Source organism: Oncorhynchus nerka, linkage group LG9b (assembly GCF_034236695.1).
Source record: "Oncorhynchus nerka isolate Pitt River linkage group LG9b, Oner_Uvic_2.0, whole genome shotgun sequence".
Classification (NCBI taxonomy): Eukaryota; Metazoa; Chordata; class Actinopteri; order Salmoniformes; family Salmonidae; genus Oncorhynchus; species Oncorhynchus nerka.
Window position 1 is genome coordinate 36,483,418 of NC_088424.1, and position 4,914 is coordinate 36,488,331.

The 4,914-nt window shown below is 49.6% G+C and overlaps 1 pseudogene; it reads left to right on the forward strand.

Annotated features, from left to right (window-relative positions):
* Positions 1-2,210: 2,210 nt before the first annotated feature.
* Positions 2,211-3,981, forward strand: LOC115120553 (C2 calcium-dependent domain-containing protein 4C-like; annotated as a pseudogene).
* Positions 3,982-4,914: the final 933 nt, after the last annotated feature.

A 4,914-nucleotide genomic window follows, 5' to 3' on the forward strand; every position in this document is an offset into this window, starting at 1 on the left:
AGGCTTATGTGCGGCTGCTCGACCATGGAAACCCATTTCATGAAGCCCCCAATGAATAGTTAATGTGCTGACGTTGCTTCCAGAGGCAGTTTGGAACTTGGTAGTGAGTGTTGCAACTGAGGACATACCATTTTTACGAGCTACGCACTTCAGCACTCAGCGGTCCTGTTCTGTGAGCTTGTGTGGCCTACCACTTCGTGGCTGAGCACCTAACACTTGCCAATAACAACACTTACAGTTGACCGGGGCAGCTCTGGCAGGGCAGAAATTTGATGAACTGACTTGTTGGAAAGGTGGCATCATATGATGGTGCCACGTTGAAAGTCACTGGGCTCTTCAGTAAGGCCATTCTTCTGCCAATGTTTGTCTATGGAGATCGCGTGGCTGTGTGCTCGATTTTATACACCTGTCAGCAACGGTTCTGGCTGAAATCCACTCATTTGAAGGGATGTTCAAATACTTCTGGCCAGGTAGTGTAAGATACAACAAATTGAACAAAATCAAAACGTATGGGAGTTGAGACAAGAATGGAGGTAGAATGTCTGAGTAGTGGAGAGAGGAGGAATAATCTTGTCCACAGACAGGGAGGTCGTTAACGTTAATGTTATTGTTTGCAAATACAATGAGTTGGCTATACGAAATAGCACGGAAACACTGATTTGCCCCGCGGTTAACATCAAAACACGTATTTAAGCAAATTACATTCTATTTTGAGGGAGGGCGGGTGGACAGCTTGGGAACCTCCCACTGGCTTCCAGTCACCATGGAGAGCGCGGCGCGCGGGGTCCATATATAACCCAGAGGTGAAACTGAATCATCAGAGCCCCAACTATGTGTTTTTGTGCCCAACAGTTAGGTTACTCTGTCTGTGTAAAGTAGGTTAGCTAGGCAACCCATGTGAGGTGAATTACGGAAAGTATTGAGGGGACACGGACAGACGCATGTGAGGGAAGTTGGAACATTTTCTGTTTTTATCCGGAGTTCAGCAGGAGAGCGAGAGTAACACTTCAGCGCAACGGTGAGATCCTGAGTTCCAGTGATGTGACAGGTCCTCCGGTTGTTTTTGCTTGTAGACTCATGAGTAACCGTTTTTTAATCAGTGTCCGTGATTTTGTCTGTGTCTATTTTACAAGTTGTTCTCATTTCAGGGACCATCCCGCCTAAAGTGCATAAAAGTTGGTCAGCTGCGCACAATGTCAAATATCTTTATAATTACATTCTCTCCTCGATTATAGATAACCGTATTTTTTTATTGGATATGCAAATATGTCTTTGTTTGGTGAAATCATAAATCTGACTGGACTGACTTTACCTCTCTTTGATATGATAGGTTTTGCGCATTGTCGCGCACTTACGGGAAGTCTTCACGTTTATCAAAGTTGGTGCCTTCAGTGGAAGCAAACACATTTAAAACTGAATTTACTTTTTTTACACTGATTTATTTCATGTTCAAGGATTTTAGAGACTTTCATCAATGGGGTGCAGTGATAGAGAACAATCTTTCTTTGTTCTATTATATCACAAGGACTGGATTTAATCAGTCCTGTCTATAGTCCACCAGGATTTATTAGGCAAAAGTATTTGAATTAGACTACAGAAAAGGGAATAACCATATGCTACTGCGTAATAGCCTACTGCAATCGAGATTCGATTGAATTGAGGGTACTACCGCAGGGGGGCGATTCAATATAAGCTTTAAAAGGCATAGGCTACAGCCTGGAGCACGCTGGTGCTTAGCAACACGTTTGGACTTGCAGTTTGGCTTTACAGCCTCACATTTTTCTTGGAATGATTCCACAACAGCGGTGATGTTCAATTATCTGATAATAGGGAAATGCTTTGGTTTGGAGTTGCTATGGAAGCTCTCCTGTGGTGTCTCTGACATTTCACCAGGCACTGGGTGCATCTCAATAGTCTAACATGGTTTCCTCTACTTGCATGATTTCCTTGATCCAAACTGTTTTGAGAGGCAGGTGGCAGGTGATAGCAAATTAAGTTGACTTGCCGTATTGCTTTCAACTGACATCAGTGCAGTTTAGGAGTTGAAGCAAGGAAATGGCATAAACTCACAATATTGAAACTCCTCCTATCTGTCTGTGTCTGTATGCCACGGTTTGATTTACATGTTGACTCAAGGTGATGTCACTTCCTACCTACCTGTGACTGTATGACATCATCACTTCCTGTCCACCTATGCCTGCAGCTAGCTTCAGGCCCTGGAGGGAAGCATGTGGCTCCTGGAGAAGTTCCGTGGCCCTCACAATGGTCACTCTGCATCGGCAGGGGACAAGCAGCAGAACCAGACTGGCCCCGTCTCCGTCTATAACAACATCATCACCCCTGATAAGATCCCTGACTTCTTCATCCCCCCCAAACTCATCTGCTGCCCTTCAGAGGCAGAGTGCCTAACTCCGGAGACCCAGCCCCGCTCTACTCTGTGCCCCTCCGCCTCGGAGCACACCATCTGCAGCCAAACCCAGGGCAACTGCACCCGGAACCCCCGCAGCCCACGTCTGCTCTCCCGGCTGACTGGGGACACCCGCAGCCTCTTGAGGGCCGCTAACCGCCACGTCATCCAGATAGAGAGCGCTGACGACCCGGGGAGCGAGGTAGGGGAGGGGGGAGACCCTAACACCAATGCAGACCCCCAGTCCCAAACAGCCATGTCCCTGCCTTACGTCCCCAAAGCCCAGACCTCGTACGGTTTCTCCACGCTGGTGGAGAGCCCCCACACCCGCCGCAAGGAGTCCCTGTTCCACAGCAACCCCAACAGCCCCCACACCTCCCCGGGCTCCCAGAGACGCACCCAGGGTGGGAACCACCTGACCCCCTCCGACCCCAACCCCTACCGCTATTTCAGCGGGGTGAGAGCGACACGTGCTCCTCAGCCGAGTCCTCCCCCTTTACCTCCCCTCTCCTCACCCGCTCTGCCTCCCTCCTCCGATCCATCACCCAGGAGACGCAGGCCAAGGTAAACAGTAAGGATGATAACCATAAGGATGATCACTTTATTTACAAAGTGTTTGCAAAATACATTTAGCTCAGAATTTCATGATCCCTTCTGTCTTATTATCATCCCTTCCTTGATTTGATTTCCCCCTCAGGTGTCTCGTGCCAAGCGTACCCTGGCACGCCACAGCTCCCTGTCCACAGATGAGTGCAGCTCAGCCGACAACAGCCCCAACCTGACACGCCGCCGCCTGCGCTGCCCTCCCTCCCCCGCCTTCCGCGGACGCAAGGGGACCGGCTCCGGGGGGGCAAGTTCAGACCTCCAGCGCGAGCACTCGGTCAACCTCCACAAGGGCGGCACGCTGAGAATCAGCATGCACTACGACGCCGAAACGGCCCGGCTGAGGGTCCGAGTGCTCGCCGCCGAGGACCTGTATGACAAACAGACGGACGTGAAGAGCATCAACTGCTGCGTGTCTCTGTACCTGAACCCGGGCAAGCAGCAGAAGCAGAGGAGCACTATCATCAAGAACAGCAGGAACCCCGTGTTCAACGAGGACTTCTTCTTTGACGCGGTGCCCGTCACCCAGGTCAAGAGCCTGGCCATGAAGATGAAGGTGGTGAACAAGGGGACCAGTCTGAAGAGAGACCTGCTGCTGGGGGAGAGGGAGGTGCTGCTCAGCGACCTGCTGCCAGGCTTCTAGGGACACAAAGATGCTCCCTCCCCTGGTTATCTCCCTTATCACTCTTCACTCGTTTACTCCCATTTGCCTGATCTGATAGGGAATCAATTATGGTGGGCACTAGGTAGAGCTATTGCTTCACAGTTCAACTACCATAGGTTACCTACCACAGTTCACCTACCACAGCACACCTACCACAGCGCATTTACCACAGCACACCTAACACAGTTCGCCTACCACAGCTCACCTACCACAGTTCAACTACCACAGCTCACTTACCACAGTTCACCTACCACAGCTCACCTACCACAGTTCACCTACCACAGTTCACCTACCACAGCTCACTTACCACAGTTCACCTACCACAGGTCACTTACCACAGTTCACCTACCACAGCTCACCTACCACAGCTCACCTACCACAGCTCACCTACCACAGTTCACCTACCACAGCTCACCTACCACAGTTTACATACCACAGTTCACTTACCACAGTTCACCTACCACAGCTCACTTACCACAGTTCACCTACCACAGTTTACCTACCACAGTTCACCTACCACACCACAGCACCCCTACCACAACATACCTACCACACCACAGCACACCTACCACACCGCACCTACCACACCTAACACAGCCCCCTACCACACCACAGCACCCCTACCACACCGCACCTGCCACAGTACCCCTACCACACCACAGCACCCCTACCACACCGCACCTACCACAGTTCACCTACTACCCAGTCAAGTCAGATCTGTGAAGGGGATTGAACAAGAACAAAGGGGAGCAGACAACTTGTTGGAATGAAATGCGGCCAGGCTGTTTCTTCTGTCTGGATTGACTGAGATTGACTTAGATCAAACCCTGTGGTGGAGCGCTTTAGTGAAATTGGTCACCTTGGAGACCAGCATGTAGCAGATCAGAGTGAGGAGGTGTGTGTGTGTGTGTGGGGGGGTTCTCCACATTGTGGGTTTGATTTCATTCTACCATCACATTATCTTACCTATTGACAGCAGTAGTAAAGCTATGTTTTTCTTGCTACATCTCCCCTCTTTATGTTGTATTGCTGAACTGTCTTTATTGATTCACTTGAGGGTATATTCATATTGTGTTATTCAGTACATGTGCAGTAGCTGGGTTCCATATCAGTAGTGAGGAAGCTGGATGATACTAGTGTGAGTTGTGAACAGTATATTTTGTAATTATTCTGTACTTTTACCAGAATGTCATTTTTGCATGCTCTTTGTTCTTAAACACATTTATCATGATCAATGGAA